This window comes from Rhinichthys klamathensis, unplaced genomic scaffold (assembly GCF_029890125.1).
Source record: "Rhinichthys klamathensis goyatoka isolate OS25496 unplaced genomic scaffold, OSU_Roscu_1.1 h1tg000092l_1, whole genome shotgun sequence".
NCBI classification, from domain to species: domain Eukaryota; kingdom Metazoa; phylum Chordata; class Actinopteri; order Cypriniformes; family Leuciscidae; genus Rhinichthys; species Rhinichthys klamathensis.
Window position 1 is genome coordinate 1336505 of NW_026606631.1, and position 20527 is coordinate 1357031.

At 38.9% G+C, this 20527-nt stretch overlaps 2 protein-coding genes across 7 annotated transcripts in view; one reads left to right on the top strand and one right to left on the bottom strand.

The window, feature by feature from the left end:
- The window catches only part of ldha (lactate dehydrogenase A4), a 243088-nt gene that overhangs the window by 72491 nt on the left and 150070 nt on the right, over nucleotides 1–20527 (bottom strand). The window lies entirely within an intron of this gene.
- brsk2a (BR serine/threonine kinase 2a) overlaps nucleotides 1–20527 on the top strand; it is a 252756-nt gene that overhangs the window by 18264 nt on the left and 213965 nt on the right. The window lies entirely within an intron of this gene.

Below are 20527 nucleotides of genomic sequence, written 5' to 3' on the forward strand. Positions count from 1 at the left end.
GTAAAACATTTTCTTGCGGGGGAGCATGCCCCCGAACCCCCCTAGAGGCACAGAGGTCCACCCAACATAGTTTTACAAATTCCTATGGGAAAGAACGACCATTTATGAACTTTACTCCAGCATAGTACAACAAAGTTACTTTTAAATCAGTAAAACTGTAAATGCCATATTAAAATGTCCCTGGACAAAATATACATTTGGCCTGCCTAAGAGGGGACCTACAAGACATTGTGCCCAGGGGCCTCTTAATCTGGCCCTGTCGGCGACGAGGGCCGGTGGTCTACGAAATTTCCCGGTAGATTTTTTGGTCCCACTCCGCCCCTGCTGTAACCTATATCAGACAAGGTATTCACAGCAAGTAATATCTCAAAAACAATGATGACAATTGGGGTTTTGTTTATTAATGAAGCCTCAGTCTTCAAATAAAAACAAAAAAATGTACAATGCCATTACATCTGCATTGAAAATAAAACACAAATAATGAAATGTCACTGGCTACAGAAACCCTAATTACACAAACTTGTAATTATAAAACATTTAGTTACTATATACCAGGGGTCTCCAACCTTTTTGTGTGTGAGGGCTACCTCAAGGGATAAAATAATCTAGAAGGGCTATACTCAAAAATATGTATTATACATATAACATGGTGGTGTTTTTTACCTTACCTTTACCTTTACTTTTAACTTTAACTTTTTTATTTTTCACCATCATATGCGAAATAATAAAATATCTTGATATTCTGGTTCAACAATTGGTGAAAAATTCGTTATATATATATTATTCTCTAAAAACCTATTGTAGCATAAACATTTAGTATAAATATTTAATGCAAAATAAATAAATAAACTGCCATAACTTCTAAACAAAAACATTACTGCATTACATTTAATAGCCTACATTTATAGGCCTACATGACTATTAATATGACAGCATTTTTAATATGAATACAGGCACATTTCTGCCAAAAAAGTTTGTTTTACTAAGTTACAGTTAATTTATAAGTTGTGGAGTGAAATGTCTTCTAACTGGTTTGTTCTTGGAACAATGTTTCGCCTGTTTTTTTGCGTCAAGATGTTGAGAATATCAGCGCTGTTTAATCTGGCTTTTAACTAGCTTAAATCACAGCCATCTGTGGGTTTATAATAGAGATAGAGAATTCTGCACTGAATTGAAATGCTTCTCAGTGGATCGCGCAACTCTGTGTAATAATGTTCGCGTGATCAAGATCAGTCCGCACAGCTGCTTCGGCCGCGATCGCAGTTTTTTTGGGCCGAGCTGATAATGCTCCGCGCTGGCATCCAACTTAAAGGTGCATTGCTGCCACCTACAGTACTGGAGTGTGAAACAGATTAGTGGGGGGAAAAAACAGGTTATGACGGCGTGTGTGGCGGGTGGTGGGCCGGCCCGCCGGCCGTCCTGGAGTACCGGCCGTTCTGTGATACTCCAGATCACACAGATGGCCAGTCCGCCCCTGGTGTTATAGTTAAAGACCCCCTGTAGTCAATACTTGTATCCCTTAAAACTCATCTTTAAACACCAAAATTACACATTTAAACTTTTTTCCTTGCAAAAAAATCTTCATACCTTAAAATAGATTGAATGTAACTCTACACCCTTGCCTCATTTAGTATACATGGTTCTATGAATATGCAAATGAGCCCCGCCTCCACTCACTCACTGCAGCTCAGAGATCCACTCGTTGACGATCACACCTTGACCTGATTGGTTACAAGGTTGGTAACACGTTAACCTGATTGGTTAAATTTGCTTAAAGGGGTCATAATGGTACATGCACTTTTACAAGTTGATTGTACTGAAATGTGTGTTGGCAGTACACAACCATCATATAATGATAAAAATCCATCCAGTGTTTTTGTTTTAATCTCCTTATATGTTTTCCCCTGCCTCAAATTGAGCCGTTCGTTTTTGTGACGGCAATAAAACGGATGCCCCTCCCACGATTGTTGATTGACAGGAGTGTTTCAACACAGACCCGCCCTCGCTCGTGAGAGCTGTCAATCATAGTCTGCGCGGACCGGCGCGGTCATTGTTGAAATGCTGGAGCACTGTCTATGAGCAGAATGGCGTCTAAGCGATTGTGGTGTTCTGTTCCTGGGTGTAATAACGAACACAGCAGTCATTTTAATGTTCCCAAATCCGAACCGCTGAAGACGCAGTGGCTGAGTTTGTTTTCGAAGGGAATATTCCACACGAGCAACGTCAATGCTCTCATGTTTGCGCAAATCATTTCTCAGCAGACTGCTTTATAAAGGAGGGTCAGTATAAAGCTGGATTTGCTAAGAAGCTGCTCCTGAATAAAGGATTGGTACCAGATATTCGTGTTCCTGCTGAATCTCCAGAAGAACTGAAGTGAGTGTAACGTTTTATTAAACTATATTAATATTTATATCTTTGCAAATCGCTAGCTGCACACTTCACAATGAATGCGTCTAAGGTTTACACTCAGGGTACATTACGGCATGTTTTCTATGTACGACGTTCTCAATATAATTCATAATCCCACGTTTATACTGAACAACGCGTTATGGTTATTGTGTTATTGTGTTACAAACGGTGTACGCACAGAACAGAGAGGCGGGGTGAGCAAAGCTCATTATCATTTAAAGGCATATACACTGAAACGGCGTGCTGAAAACAGAGCTGTTTTTGACCAGGTAAAATAAGTGTTTTCTTACAATACTAATGAGAATTTTTAATTAAAGTATATTACAAAGTTTTAATTTAGACCCTAAAGAATCATATTAGCTTGTACAAAAATGGCATTATATGACCCCTTTAAACAAAGAAAAAATCGGCAACCGGTATCCGAATAGGCCAGTTTGCTTGAAAAATAATCGGAATCGGCCATGAAAAATCATGAAACTATCATGAAACTATTTTATAGAATATGTATTTAAATGTGCATTCATGTCTGTGGTGAGCAGGAAGAGGCCGAGGGCCGTGAGAGAGCGGCGCAAGGCCGGTGCCGTGATTACTAATGAGCGTGACGCATCTGTCTCCTATCTCATGGAGGAGCGGAAGCATAAAGGAGGACCGACAACAGTGAAGAACGAGAGAGGACCAGGCCTGGATTTATGTTGTGTTTTACTATGTGTGACAGTAGTCGTCTGTCAGAGATACGAGACCGGTGCATCACGCAAGTGTCGCTCATCATCAATCACGCCACCGGCCTCGCGCCGTTCTCTCACGGCCCTCGGCCTCCTCCTGCTCGCCACAATGTCATTTTGTACACTTCAGTTAATTAAGTAAGATATATGAATAAGCAAAACTCTAATAATGATGTTTGAGTGTGTTAAGAGACCCTTCTATGAGGTGATTTAGCAGTGTAATTTCTGCATCACCAAACAGAACTGCAAAAATACGCAGTACGCCAACAGAGTGTCCGAAATACAGTAGGCGAAAATTACCTGGATGACCTAATACTTCTGCCGAGATTTCAAAGTACAGATTTGATGGGCACTTTGCTATCCCATGAGGCCACGGGAGAGGATTTATGAATGGCAGTGAAGTGCCGTTGGTTGGTCACGTGACAATGGCAAAATGACGGATGTAGTATATCCGATTTTGGAGGCATAGCCTGCCTTTTTTCAACTTTATCAAACAGGTTTCCCAAATATTCCCCACGTTGGTTGGTCTAAAAAAGTAGTTCCACCCCTAAACTCACAACATTGGTTGAGGCAGTGTTGCTATATCAAGGCGGGTCAGATGCTTACAGAGTATATTTTGATAGCTTCAGATCCACAGTGTTTACACTTTTTGGACAAACAACCTATGGATATCTTACATGTAGTTGTCTTTGCATATTATTCTGGGATAGGAGAAAGTATTTTAACATTGAATTAAAATAACACACATCAGCGTTAAGACTGAGAGCAGCTAATGAGCTTCTGCTAACCGCGACGCTAACCTGACTCACCTCCTGCTTTCCATCCCTCCATCTCAGATGAGTTGAAGAGCTTATGTCACCACAGAAATATTGAGAGGCAGCGATGCAAAAATTCTCTTTGAAATGGAGACTAAACCCCTCGTTCCTCTCCAGCCCGAGGGCGCGTATACCCTCACATGCTCCGTGAAAGCTAAGCGCGTCAATATCCTTTGCTCATAGTCAACCAGAGGGAAGCCAAGCGGCTTCAAAGCTCAATGCGTTTGCCTCCTGATAAAGAAAGATTCGGATGCTTTTGCAATCATTACTCAGCACAGTTCACACTTGCCTGCTGATTTGAGCCAGTAGTCAAAGAGTGAGTTAAATGAAGTTCTGAGGTGAAAACTGCTGCAGTGTTTTTGAAAATACAGTACTTGTTACTGTACATTGCTACCATTTCAAAATTTGTTTTCCAAGTAGTCACTTATTGTTAGTATATGTTGTAGGAATTCAGTTTTCTATTACTTATGAGTGTGAGTCATAGTCTTTGTGGTTCTCCTCAACATCATTGGGTGCTTTAAATAGAAGAAAGGCCTGATATGTACAGATGCTGGAGGTGTGTTTCACCTGTCGCTCGCTGTTTCTATGGTGACTGCTGTGCTAACGTGCGTGTTTGTGGCGCTCGCTCAAGCCTTCGAGGAAAAAGCCATCTATTTTACACGGTATATTCCCATCGGCATGACCTGTTTGACACAACTACCCAAAGAAATGGTCCATTGACCATGCATGTAAAGTGTACAAGCATGATGTTCATTGGATTCATGTTGACTGAAATGGAAATAAGAATTGCGGAAATGGTTTTAACGTAAAAAAGAGGTAAAATCTTAGTAAGGCACAGTTTACCTAAGTTAATGGTAACGAAGGTCAACAATACATTTTTTCAAAAGTCACGTGGTGCAAAAGAGTAAAACTGGAAATGATATCAGAGATGATATTTTATGACACGGCCAAGTTAGTTTGGGTTGTAAAATGTCATGTGGTGTGACTCCCCAAAAACTGATATTTATGAAGATGTAATTCAGAAGATGTAATGCTGGGTTGTTTTAACCCTTGTTTGGGTCAAATATGGACAAACCCAACCATTGATTTAAAACCATTTTATTACATTTTTAAACCCACCAGAACTACACCAGACGTGAGTTACACAATATGACGCGACAAAAGACAATAAAACTTATTATAAACATTGATTCTGTCTACACTAGAACGCGAGAAATAAAACTTTAATAGTAAACCGATGCCTCCTATTTTTGACGTACGAAACAAAGTTGGCGTGTGACAATGTAATGTAATGTCTGTTGTAGACAGAGTTAGGTTTGTCCATATTTGACCCAAGCATGGGTTGAAACAACCCAAAGTGTATAATGATTAGAGATGCACCTTTTTATTAGACTGTTACTCCACATAGCATTTTTACAGTCATTTAAATTGAATTGGATATAAGTTTTTTCCAAAACCACATGAAACCAACACAAACACATTCAATTAGTTGAGGACTAAGCTCTGTGTGTCATCGACTCGTATGGATGGATGCATGTTTGACAGCCGATACAGATTCTTCCATGCGCAGTTTTCAGAGCCTGGTTTCGAAGCTCTAGATCTCTTGGAAATGTATGATTTGGAGAGTTTCTTCTGCTGCAGACTCGGTCTGGCACAGCTGATATACCTCTGAGAGTTAAACTGCATATTCCTACACAGCCTTTGATGTGGAAGTCTCTGTGATTACTCTCTTTTTCTGGAAGAGAGAGAGAGGAAATGAGAGAGAATGACATAAAGAAAGTGAAAACTCAATGACTGGCTTCTTCCATCCTCACTATCTTTAGAACAGACGCCTGTTCGTTTCTTTCTTTCTTTCTTTCTTTCTTTCTTTCTTTCTTTCTTTTTTTTTTTCTTTCTTTCTTTCTTTCTTTCTTTCTTTCTTTCTTTCTTTCTTTCTTTCTTTCTTTCTTTCTTTCTTTCTTTCTTTCTTTCTTTCTTTCTTTCTTTCTTTCTTTCTTTCTTTCTTTCTTTCTTTCACCAACTTTTACTCTGAGTGGAGACTTTTACAAATACTATGATCATGGATAATTTAAAAAAAAAATATTAATATACTGTAATGTTCACAACGTGAAGCTCCTCCCAGTCCACCCAGAACATTTACTGAAACTGAACTGCAAGATACGGCTCATTCAGATGATTGTCATGTTTATGATGTCAAGTCAAGTCACCTTTATAGCGCTTTTTACAATACATATTGTTTCAAAGCAGCTTTACAGAGATAACAGGAAAATAACAAAGTTTGTTTCTTTCTAGAAGAAAATAGCATCATAGTCCAGCTTAAGTAAGTTCAGTTTATTTTTGTTGTAAAAAATATATTAATTTAGTTCATTTATTTATATATATATATATATATATATATATATATATAAACCGTGATGTCATCGTCCAGCTCAGTTCAGTTCTCATATAATGGGGTCAATGCAGGCAAATCAATATTATTGTTGAATAATAAATATCCCCAATTTAGCAAGTCAAAAGCCAAAGGCGACAGTGGCAAGGAACCAAACTTTGTCACAAATTTGAGCTCATTATTTCTAACACCATTTGCACATCAGCACCTGTTGGCCAGTCTGACGAGCGACTGCATGCAATAGTTAGCCAGTCATAACATAATTTACATACATGACTATTCACATTAAATTCTTAAAGGTACAGTAGTTAAAATAGCTTTTTTTTTTAAATGCGTGTCAGTGCAAGAGACTGGAAATGCAAGATCAGATGAAGTTTCTTTTCAGTTCTCGTGAAAGCACATTTTCCCCCTGAAAAATCATCACGTCCGGTCCGATTTTGCAATTCTAATGGGATTTTCTTTTAAATCATCATAAATCATCCGTCCTTTGGATGAGACGTTAAACCGAGGTCCTGACTCTCTGTGGTCATTAAAAATCCCAGGATGTCCTTCGATAAAGAGCAGGGGTGTAACCCCGGTGTCCTGGCCAAATTTGCCCCTTGGCCTCTGTCCATCATGGCCTCCTAATCATCCCCATATATGGCTTCATCACTGTCTCCTCACCACCAGTAAGCTGGTGTGTGTGTGAGTGTGTAAGTGTGTGTGGTGGTGTTCTGGCGCACTATGGCTGCCGTCGCATCATCCAGGTGATGCTGCACATTGGTGGTGGTTGAGGAGATTCCCCCTTCCACGTAAAGCGCTTTGAGTACCCAGAAAAGCACTATATAAATGTAACGAATTATAATAACAATAATTATTATTACTATTATAAATTAATGGCAAAGTGGCGTATAAAAAAAATCTATAAATACTTATTTTTTTATTTTTATTTATTTTATAATAATAATATTAATAATGTTATTTTATTATAATATGATTACTACTACTACCATAGTATTAATACTAGTGCTACTAAACCATTTTTTATTATAATTTTACTAAAAATTGATAAAACAACCAAAAAACCCCCGAAATATGTTCTTGACTGATTTTATGAAATTGGACTTCTGGGAAAGTAAAATACAACAAAACGGTTTCTTTAAATGTAAGCTTCATAAGTGTGTAACAGTCTGTAGTGTTTCATTACACATGACAGCAAAACAGACAGAAATACAGACAGAAATGGCAATAAGAGGCAGGATGGAGAGAGAGACTGAAAAACAGACATCAAACATGGACGGTAAAGAAAAGGTTGAAAGACCAGGGCGAGGACAGATAGGTAGAAGTGAGGACAAAGAGAGACGTATGGGCCTGATAAGAGAAAAAGAGATGTGAGAGAACAGAAAGATTGTGTATGAGAGGATTAAACCCCGCTGCTGTTAGTAATGGACTTGCCTGTTGGTCGTGCAGCAGCAGATGGCTGGCCTGTGCTCTCTGGAGGTTATGTAACCAGACAAACCCCCTCTCATCCCTCAGAAAACAACCTCGCCTCACGCGCTCTCTCCACATATCGCTTTCTCACACTTTTTCTTGCCTTGCTGAGTTGCATGTCACTGCACACCCTCCACACACACCATGTGCAACATAACTGCCAAATCAGCATTCGGTCAGCATACTTCTGTTCATTTTTTTTGGGCGATAAATGTTTCATGATTTGTTGACATGCAATTTAAAACTCCAATATTCATGTGGTCAATTCCTTTAGTAAAAGGGTGAAACTCACAAAACACAACATTTCGTGATTGTGTCAAGTGTATATACAGTACGTGAACACACCCATGCTAAAGTTGACTAAAAAGAGGAATAAAAAATAATCTTTTGGAAATTGATCTTAATGCCTTAATTAAAAAAATGAGGAAAAATCCAACCTTTAAGGACACCAATTTTCTTTGTGAATAAATAATGTATCGTAAATAAATAAATGTTCTTCCTTAAAATACAGGGGGTATAAGTCAGGACATATTATATATATATTATACATACACACAGTGCTCAGCAAACATGAGTACACACCGACAGATTTCTGTCTCAACCATCACGCTTTTAAATGAATACTTTCTATGGGATCCTATACAATGAAATATTTGTGCAAATCTGGTTTATTGGTTTTAACTTAGATTAGATTAGTCAGTACCATAGGCAAAATTGAAACTATATTCTAACAAAATAATTTAAGATTATGGTGCAAACATGAGTACACCCCAATGAATGTGTTAGGAGAAAACATCAAATTAAATTGAAATTAACAGGAATTGAGCTGATGAGTCTAATCAATCCTCACACAGGTGACCACAGGATAATTGACAATGAAGAGTGGAATTAAGGGTACGTATACATGACAACGATATCCTTAAAATATTCTTATATATGAAAGACCTTAACTGTTTATTGCCTAATATCTAATGGTTGGATTGGGGAAGATATGGGTTTTTTGTGTGAAGGAGAGCTTTTGTCTTTGTTCTGTTAGTATGTATGTATACACTCACCGGCCACTTTATTAGGTACACCTGTCCAACTGCTCGTTAACTCTTAATTTCTAAGCAGCCAATCACATGGCGGCAACTCAGTGCATTTAGGCATGTAGACATGGTCAAGACAATCTCCTGCAGTTCAAACCGAGCATCAGTATGGGGAAGAAAGTTGATTTGAGTGACTTTGAACGTGGCATGATTGTTGGTGCCAGAAGGGCTGGTCTGAGTATTTCAGAAACTGCTAATCTACTGGGATTTTCACGCACAACCATCTCTAGGGTTTACAGAGAATGGTCCGAAAAAGAAAAAACATCCAGTGAGCGGCAGTTCTGTGGGCGGAAATGCCTTGTTGATGCCAGAGGTCAGAGGAGAATGGCCAGACTGGTTCGAGCTGATAGAAGGGCAACAGTGACTGAAATAACCACTCGTTACAACCGAGGTATGCAGCAAAGCATTTGTGAAGCCACAACACGCACAACCTTGAGGCGGATGGGCTACAACAGCAGAAGACTCCACCGGGTACCACTCATCTCCACTACAAATAGGAAAAAGAGGCTACAATTTGCAAGAGCTCACCAAAATTGAACAGTTGAAGACTGGAAAAATGTTGCCTGGTCTGATGAGTCTCGATTTCTGTTGAGACATTCAGATGTTAGAGTCAGAATTTGGCGTAAACAGAATGAGAACATGGAACCATCATGCCTTGTTACCACTGTGCAGGCTGGTGGTGGTGGTGTAATGGTGTGGGGGATGTTTTCCTGGCACACTTTAGGCCCCTTAGTGCCAATTGGGCATCGTTTAAATGCCACGGCCTACCTGAGCATTGTTTCTGACCATGTCCATCCCTTTATGGCCACCATGTACCCATCCTCTGATGGCTACTTCCACCATGTCACAAAGCTCTAATCATTTCAAATTGGTTTCTTGAACATGACAATGAGTTCACTGTACTAAAATGGCCTCCACAGTCACCAGATCTCAACCCAATAGAGCATCTTTGGGATGTGGTGGAACGGGAGATTCGCATCATGGATGTGCAGCCGACAAATCTGCGGCAACTGTGTGATGCCATCATGTCAATATGGACCAAACTCCCTGAGGAATGCTTCCAGCACCTTGTTGAATCTATGCCACGAAGAATTGAGGCAGTTCTGAAGGCAAAAGGGGGTCCAACCCGTTACTAGCATGGGGTACCTAATAAAGTGGCCGGTGAGTGTATATGTATGTATGCATGTATGATTGTGAAGTATGTTTTTCTTGAGGTCCCCTCGAAAACGAGATGTCACATCTCAAGAGGTTTTCCTCTTAACAATAAATTTGATTTGATAAAGCAGAGCAGTTTTTTCTTTGAGTTTTCCACGTACAGACATTGTCAAAACGATCCCCATTCACACGGATCCGCGAAAACGACTAAAAACGCTGTAATCTGCTGCCAGGCCATTAGATGGCGATGAAACACTATAGATTAAACACATAATACGCATGTGCATGATGTCATCGTCTTCAGAGAATCATGTTTTTGTTGTTTACTCCGAGACCTTTTTCAAAACCTTGCACTTTGAAACCGTTTTCAAAACTTCGCGTTTTCAGGCACCCAAAGCGCTGTTGTCGTGTAGTTGAAAATAGTGTCGTGGAAACAGCCCCTTAGAGAGATCCACTTCGTAATAAGTTTGAATACTGTCGCAAAAGTGATCCAAAAATGAAAAAGGATGGACTTGTGGGAAGCTCGCTGAGACGTCTAGGCCGTCCATGGAAGTTAACACCTCGTCAAGAACGGTTTGTGATGAGACAAGTTGAAGAAAATCACCATGCAAGTACAGCACAGTTAGCTAAATCATTAGAAAGTCAAACTGAGGTGAGTGTTTCCCATGACGCCACACGACGTACACTGTAGAGGAGTGGCATGCGTGACTGTCGTCCATGAAGGAAGCCACGTCTGAAGCCCATGCACAAAAAACCCCATAGACTTCGCCAGGGCTCATGTTGACAAAGGCGAAGGCTATTATTGGAGTACAATGAAAAATGCTGCAGGTGTCGGGGAGTTGCATTTCATAGATGGCATCATGCATTCACAGATGTACAGATGAAATACTGAAAGAGGAGAAGCTACCATTACTCTGTGTGCCCTAGGTCACCGGTCACTTTCAACACGATAATGACCCAAAACATACATCGAAGGTCACTGGTTCATTTCTTAGGAAGAACAGGGTAAAAGTGATTAGGTGGCCTAGCGTGTCACCAGAACTCAACCCAATAGAAGACTTGAGTTCTCCATCCAGCATCCAGGATCTGAAAGAGTTCATTCTTCAAGAATGGAGAAATATAGATGTAATGTATGTCATCAACGTGTTCATTCAATGTCTAAAAGAATTGGTGCTGTTCTTAAAAAAGACAAAATTATACTGAGCACATCTTCAAAATGGTACTACACAAAGACCAAAGACCATGTCGAAAGGTCATGTGTTGGTCAGACTACGTTCATTAATTCATTGTGGATGGTTCTTGGACAGAATACACTAATAAGTGGACCAGACTTTATGCTGACCTGAAAGTTTGACTGGTAGTTTTACAGTATTTACACTGTTTCATAGATTATTCTGATCTTAGAGATCTCAGATCTTACAAACAACAACGGTGTGACTGTCCATACTCACAAGAGCCTAACAAATCTAATGGCTAATTGAAAAGACTGTTTCTCATGAACTCGCACACATACATGCTCAAAGTGGCCAACAGATCCCACAGTCTCACTCAGATGGATTGGATCATAATTGGTTCCCCCCGCAGCTCCATGTCTGCAGTGGCTTTAATAGGGGTCTTGGGGACCGGACCGCGTGTTAAACTTCAACTGATATGTGAAGCCTTTCGTTTCTCTTGTTCTTCAACCTTCCTTACAGTTTCATCCCCCCCGTCCCATCTCTTCCATACGCAAGTTGTGACAGGTGGGACATGAGGAATAAGACAAGACGTGTGCCTTTGTAAAAACCCTCGTTCACCCCCGTCTGCTGCATGGCCTCATTATGCTGCATGAGAGACGGATCATACCTAATAAAGACACAAGGTGGATTGATGTGTTTGACAGGATTAATGCCATTTAATCCTTTTTAACGCTGTAAAGATCGCAGACATGGCAAATCAGATAATTATAATGAAAACAGCAAAGATTTCGCTGCAAAAATAATGCATGGAGGCAGATATTTGGAAATGATTTTAAAAGTCCTTCTGCTTCTGGTTAGTTAACCTAAAACCAGTTTCCTCTAGAAATATTAGTCTACTAGTAGTTCAGACAACTACGACTAGTCCATTTAAAGTCCCTATGTGGTGAAAATCAAGGTTTTAATGTTGTTTATATGTCTGTGGTGTTTTTAATAGGCTTTAAGACAAACTATGTGTAAATTCATAAGTCAACACAAACTACCTTGTAATTAATCAGGTCAACGTGTGATTGTCATGGAGTGGATCTCTGAGCTGGAGTGAGCGGAGGCGGGGCTCATTTGCATATTCACAGAACCGCAAATACTAAATGAGGCAAGGGTGTCGAGTTAAATTCCAGCTATATTTTTTTTAAAGGAAAAAAAACGCTTAATGTCATTTTGGTGATCAAAGATGAGTTTTAAGGGATAAAATGATTGACTACAGGGGGACTTAAAAAATCGTGTGTTGCACATACATAACAACAAACTGATGCCAGACGTGAGGGATGGGAGTTTGTTCAGTATATTGTACTGTTGTGCTCATGGATATATTAGCATTTATTCCACAACCATGAACTGATCTCTAAGTGGGACATGTCTGTCATGTGAGAGGACAAAAAGAAAACAACACAGGACACCTACGTGCATATGCAGAAGTGTTTCGGCTTCGATACGTAACGCTTTGATCAGGAAAGTCGAGCTTTGATCCGTCACTTTCAGTTGGTGTCTGACAGTTGTTTGAACGGCGTGTAGGACTGATCCGCTGTTCTCCTTTTGTTCTTGGATACAGGTCCTAGTAAACAAGTAAACAAATAAACAACATTAACACTGTAACAACGTTAGCTCTATCCCGACGAAGGCCCGGAGGGAGGTATCGCAGAGCGCGAAGACACCGCAATTACTCTGGAGAAAGTGTGGTAGGCGAATCAATATGTTTCTAAGTGAAATGTGCTGAGACATCCTTTCAAGCCTGTCCTGCTCCACAGCCCCGGGCGCTTCTGTGTTTCCTCTGGCTTTAACGAATGCGGAGGGAGATTTCAGGGGCTGCTGTCCCGGCGGAAAGCCTCAAGGCTAGGGGTTGAAAGAGCCCCGTGATCAGAGGGTTTGGGGACAGTCGGCGAGAGACGTGCTCATGTGTATTGTAATTGGTGTGGTGATGGGGACTCTCGATGTGGTTAACTTGGAGGAGGGAAAAAATGGGCTCTCAGGGGATCAATGGAGAACAGGCTAACTGGCAGGTGGCTACTGGGGAAGGTCACAAAAGGTCACCCTGGTTTCCATGGGTGGCCGAATACAAAAAAGAGTGTGTGAGATTATATTTTGCATTTTCACATCTAAAACATCTTGGTTTGATGGATTGGGTGGCATGTCTTTGTTTGTCTTCCTGATTAGCCCAGGAAGAGACTCCTCTTACTATACAATTTACATACAATGACAGATGATGGTAATCACATCTGTCAGATTCAAAAGGAAACATTCTTGTATTAGCTTAAAAACAGCTTTTGAAAATCTTCCCCCCTGCTGTCGTTCTCAAATCTCATTCTCATCCTGGAAGGATATCAATATCTGGTGCAACATGTCAAGGTATTATTTTTGAATCCGAACAAGATTGCAAATGAGTTTTCAGTGTTTTGAAGGGCTTTCGCACCGGGTAGTTCTAGGAACTAGCCACCAGGGTGGTTCACCGAGAGCTAATGCTTCCCTTAGGAACATTTTCCTGGTTGCATTCGCACCGCCAGTAGGAACTCTGAAGTGACGTAAGCCACGCTTGTTGTCGTGACTTTTATTTTGACGGTGCTGAGAACGCCAGTCAGAGCCTGATCACACCGTGCTCGTATTCTCTGTGTTCATTAGTTTACGATCTGTCTAACAGTATTGCCTTTAGAAAGAACTGTTATACATAGAAAGTAGACAGTAAATGAAAAGGTATTAGCGTATGCCGTGTGGTTGATGTCAAGTGTTGCTTGCTGAGCAGAAATACATAATCATGTTTCTCTTGGTCCCCTAAATGTAGCATTGGATTTTCTCCTCAGTTTAAAGGTTTAGAGGCCCATCTATCACTGTTTACCATGTGCGTAGAGTTAGTTTGTGGAGTAAATATATAAGCTGTAATCTGCTTTTTTTAAAATGGCAGGTGCTGGTGTTTTGCGTTCGTTCGGCCAATCAGCGTTCACTAACGTCAGTGGTAGTTCCTATAGTGCTGGTTTAGACCCGCCTCTGAAGTAGGAGATAAATTAGTTCCTCCAAAAGGACACTCCAGAATCCGGGTACTTCCGCCAATAATTCTAGGAAATGAAAGCTTTAGCGTAAAGTTCTCCCAGGAAGACTCATGCTGCGTCCCAATTCGCATACTATCCGTCCTAAATAGTATTCGAAAATAGAATTAGTACGTCCCAAATCGTAGTATTTTGAAATGAGTGTCCCAAAGAGACCCGGATGGTCTACTACTGTATATCCGGTCAGAATCCGAAGTGCAGATCGTTGCACACTCTAACGGCTGATATTGCCCACAACCCATCGCGCGTTGGACGAGGATTCGGTTAGAACTACGAACACGAGTGAAAAGTGTTCAGAAAACTACAGACATGGAGGACGCGCGAGTCCGACGGTTATGTAGAGAGGTTTAGATAAAGGGGTTTGAGTGATTAATAATGATCAGTATCTAACCTGACGAAAATGTATTTATTCAATGTTGTCCACATTATATTGGATCTGCAGCAGCATTGTGAACTTTTGTAAAGATACGTTTAGCCATTAACTTTTAAATGCATTATTATATTCAAATTCCAAACACACGAGGAGAGTCTCTGCATGAAAGACCCATGACATGACTGGCAGATGAACGTGCGACTGCGACAACATTTCTCTCCGAAATGGTAAATGGTTATATTAGATTGAATGGATTTTAACTGTGACGAGATGATTGACAGGGCAGGATGCACGCGACAGATCTGTCCGTAAAGATGACGAAGTAGTATGTCCCAAAGCTGCCTACTCTTTTGCTACACACTCAAAAGTATCTACTTTTTCTTCATAAAAAGAGTACATACTTTTAGGGCGTAGTATAAGTAGGCGAATTGGGACGCAGCATCAATGTTACGTCACTCATTACTTCCGGTTATCCAATCACTATCTAATACCCAAAGTATAAAAGATCGTTACTTACACATGTCTGAGTTCGCTGATGATGACGCAAACGTTCACCTCCATCCTCCCCACCACCACCAGGACGGTCCCGGTCCTTACCTCCCTGGGGGTCGGCTGCGCCCCGGCCTCCATCTTCGGGCAGTAAATGCAGAGTCCGCTGCCCTCTGAATACGAGCTACGGACGGGCCAAAGATCTATCATTCAATATTTCTGTTTCCAGTTTCTGGTCTATTAATTAATAAATGTCTTCGTGACATCATCTCGCCTTTCGAGTCTTTCTGGTAGAACTATCAAAAGGTTCCTCTGGTGCGAAAGCCTCTTTGGTAGAGGGCAACATTATGAGCGAATAAAGCTTTACATTTCGGTCTGCTCTTCCTGCAGTCACACTTTGATACTGTTTGGGAACTTGAGATATATGGTCATTGTACAAAAAAAATAATAATTTTGTTTTGTACAAAAAATAACAGCATAGAGCATTGAAAAACCATTTACAGAACCGAATCCTGATTTCATTTTCCTTTTGAGTATCTCCATCCTGATTTGTCCTGATTTAAATTCGAATGTTTTTTTCGAACAGTGTGTTTTGATTGGTTTAAAACACTGACTCTGTGATTGTGTTGCTGTTCAAAAAAGTTCACAGAGGTGACTGTCCTTAAGCATATAGGTGAATATTGCTGTTCATTATGTAGGCTATCATTATGTTGGGGCATATCAGTGTTATTTTAGTATTATTTACCATCATAGTTTCATTAATGTTTTGAAATATCTTTTTTTCTTTTCAGTTTTCATTTAAATTTGTCAATTTTGTTATTAGATTTTGTTCAGGAGCATCTGGACCTTACTACTGTATGTTGTTTGGGTTTTGATTTTAGATACCTTTGGTGTCTGAGCTTGTGTCGTAGTCTGTTTGAAATATGATGGAGAGAAAGGTCCGGTTCCCCTTCCTTGAGCAAAATCTCTTTTTTACTGTTGACTGCTCGCACATACTCGTCTCCTAGACCAGGTTTCTCTCCATCCGGCTTCTGGGCTTTGGTATTGTATATATGCTGTCAAAGACATGGCTGTCATTCTCACAGGAGTGAAATCTGAACTGAGGCTTCTTTACATTCTTCAGTCTAGTGTGTCTCTGATCGAGAGAGACAGAGGTCATGTGACCCTGAGCTGTCGAGGAAGAATGAGAGGACAAGGTTTTTTGTGAATGACTGCAGTATGAAGAGCTGAAACCAGTCATATAGTGTCAAACTGAAGAAACATGCCCACATCTCTCTGGCTGAATCTGTTAGGAAAAGCCTGGGTTATCTTTCACCCCCAAATCAGACAAATTAAAAGCAGTTATTGTATATTTTGCAATAAAGATTTCTTGCATTTTGGCGTTGTGATCAGTTAAACGTTTAAGTAGCCGGCTTTAATACGTAAAGTAAGGTCAGTAAGACTTTATTTTTTTAATAATGTTACAAAAGATGGATGAAATGCAGTTTTTTTGTTACTCTTTTATTCATTAAAAGGATCCTTAAAAACAGTATCATGGTTTTCACAAACATATTAAGCATAATTAAATGAGAAAACCGTTATTTAAAATTTTAATAATATTTCACAATATTACTATTTTCCTGTATTTTTTATCAAATAAATGCAGCTCTGGTTAGACTTCTTTTAAAAATATTACAAATTTTACCAACCCGAAACATTTGAACAATGTACATTTGTTAAGAATATTTTTTTTAACATTATGTACACTGTAAAAAGTGATCAGCTGACTTAACTTAAAAAAAAGCGATTACCTTCAAATTATTAAATAAACTTCATGTGGAATTGAAAAAATGAAGTTATGTGGAATTGTCAAGTTTGCATAACTTAATGTTTTCAATTATGCATTATATTCATTACTTAATAATTTTAAGGCAACCGGTTTCCTCACTTTTTTAAGTTAAGTCAGCTGATCCCTTTTTACTTGTGCTGAAATTTTATTTAAACCAGCATCTGGACTGGAAGATTCTTGAATCATGAAAATTACAGTAATGAGAATTAAACAGTGTCATTATTTTATTATTTTTGTGTTGTTTAATCTGTTGTAATGTCGAAAAAAATGATTTGTATACTTCATAAAAAATCATTTAAAAAAATAGAAGCGTTCTTATTAATGCGTTGTGGAATTGAGAATTAGTCAAGTCACTTTCATTTATATAGCGCTTTTAACAATATAGACTGTTTCAAAGCAGCTTCACAGTGATAATAGGAAATTAAAGTAACAGCTGTTTTGGCTCTACAGCAGCTCTAGAATAAAGTTACTGTCCAGCTGAAGTTAGTTTTTGATTGATTCTCTTCCAGTGCAAAGATCAAAAATTATTATTATTGTTTGCATTACACAGAAATTTCAGGAAATATATAATAGTCATGAAGATAATGTCACAATGCAAAAATAGCTACTTTTGGTAAAATGTAATTCATAATTATTTTTTGTTCTATTCTTTAGATTTTGGTGTAAATATGGGCCTGTTCTTGTCTTTGTCTCTGATGTGTTCAGTCTGCTGGTGTGGACCGTATGTTGGCGGAGCTCCTGAGGGTTCAGTAGAGCTGCTATTGAATGTGTTTGACCCTCCATTTAATGGAACCGCTGAACCCAGACCTTCCCTGGATAGAGTTTATACTCTTTTTCATTATATGACGCAGAAGAGTCCAAAGTTTGGCATGATCTCATTAACACAGGCTCCAATTTCGTATAGTTTTATTTTTGGTCGTAGCAATGTTTGCTTCATGAGGAGGTGACCATGCTATAGCTGGTTAACGTAGCTTAACGTATATTTTATTTAAAGTCAGGTTCTTTATATCTCATCCACAGAGTATTGCTGTGGAGAAGTCTTGTGAACGCATTTGGCCGGCGTTTGCGCTCTCAAACATGTTCTCCCGCCGTCGGTGGAGTGTTGGAGGGCTTCTGGATTCCTCTGAGATTACAGAAAATCGTCTTTCTCTTGTGTTGGTTGTGAGAGTGAATCCCCGAGGCTCAGCAAACGAAACACACACATCCTTGAGGTCCCGTCTTTCAAAGCACCAGCTGTACGCTTATGAAATATCATGAAATTTCATACACCGAGACTCGCGCCCAAATTGATATTCTTGATTTCAGTAGACTAATGATTAGAAATGAATATGTGATATTTTTCCCTCAGCAAAAACGTGTTCTTTTTATATTTATATGGAATATGTGAAAAGTCACTTCAGGGTTTAGCTTAGAAAAACGAAACAGAAATTAAATGATCATATACACTACTGGTGAAAAGTTTGGAATAATTACATTAAAAAAGTCTTTTCTGCGTACCAAGGTTGCATTTATTTGGCCAAAAATACAGTAAAAACTGTAATATTGGTAAATATTATTAAAATGTAAAAGTTTTTCTATACTGTTCTATATAAATATTTTAAAATGTAATTTATTCCTGTGATCAAAGCTGTATTTTCAGCATCATTACTCCAGTCTTCAGTGTCACATGATCCTTCAGAAATCACTCTAATATGATGATTTGTTGTTCAAGAAACTTGTATTATTATTATCCATGTTGAAACAGTTTTGCTGCTTCATATTTTTGTGGAAACTGTGATACTCTACCATACAAATGTTTGGGGTAAAATTAATCAGTTTCCACAAAATATCAAGCTTCAAAAACATTTTCAACATTGACAATAATGATAGCTATTATTAATAACCGAGCACCAAATCAGCATATTACAATGATTTCAGAAGGATCATGTGACAAAATTAATTGAATTTAGTCTTTTCAAAAACAAAATAAAAACAAAATATATAATAATTATTTCTGAGTAAAAAATGAGTATGCAATGGAACTGTTCATTCTTCATATGTTTTTTATTTAATATCACATTTATTTATTTATTTTTCTTTTCTTTTTGTCTTAGTCTAAATGTCCACTGACGGAAAAAATGCCACTTCTTGGACTTAAACGTCAACCTAAAGAACTGAAATATCAAGAAAATAAAAACAAATCACAAATAATATTAACAATAGATAACAAAATAACTCCACGTACATTTTTAAAATAATTTAATTGCATAATGTTTTTTTTAATTGGATAATGTAATTTGTTTATATATACATAATGTAAATATTTTTTTATAAAACTAAAATTATAAAAAGATCTTTGTTTTCTGAAGCAGATATGAGTGGTATTTGTATACGTCGCTGCCACAATATTGTTGGTCAATTTATATATGATTTGCTGTATGTGTGATATTCTGGTGCCCCTACATTGCCCTAATTACAGCAAAAAAAACTAATTTTGTCACCTACCAGGTGAAAATTATAAGCTAGGCTGCTCAGAAATAGTGCGGGACGAGTTACACACCAAAGTTTAACACTTTGTATTCAAATCTGAGTATGAGTTCGTTACATCTAAGTTTATGCTGTGAATCCATTGAGGATTGGGATCCCACCGTGGCTGAGTCTCATTTTATTCATGTCAAACTGAATATGAGGTTTATGGATGTTGGATGGTCATCTGTGGGAACCTTGACTGGATTTCATGGCTCATTCCTGCCTAAAATCAATCCTGCAACTGTTTTGACAGCGGCCCGCATGCGTAACCATTAGTCTACGGTGCCCGGCAGGCAGAGATGCACCGCACAGCATCTGTTTGAATTCATTTCACCATCTCATGATCCCGCTAGTGTAAAATTGCTTTTTATGCATGACATGCAAAAAAATAAAAAAAAATAAAAATACAGCTTTGTAATTCCTGCTGAAAACATTGTCTTTGATCATTGTGTAGGAATGGTGAAAGGATATGAAGAAATAAAAGGGTATAACTCTGGTGCTTGGGTTTGAGTAAGCATACCTAGCACTCGGGGCGAACACTCAGAAGGAGCGAGACTTGGAGAAGAAAGGGCAAACAATACGCTTTGAAGTTAATGAATTGAGAGGAGCAATCCGAGAGAAATAACCGCCTGAGTAAAAGGCTACGCTTAGAAATATGGCGGGAGACAACTTTTAGGGACTTCATTTTGATTTGCTTATTAGCCGTGAAATTTGGCATTTGTATTCTGACAATGAAACCGGAGACCTTCAAAATTCAATGATGTTGATGAGAAGTGCTCTGTCCCCATCGGGAATAAAAACCACACCATCATTTTAATCTAAGGCCTCACCAATGGTTTTGAGATCCCAGGATTTTAAATGTAGTACCAGATGGCCAGACAACACAGAAAACTTAAAATACAACCGAGAGGCTTTTATCACAATCCTAATATTTGATCACATTGTCATTTGAATTATTACAGAAACCTGTTGCAAGATGAGTGTAATTCCTTTGGCTGATTTGAAGTCTTCTGT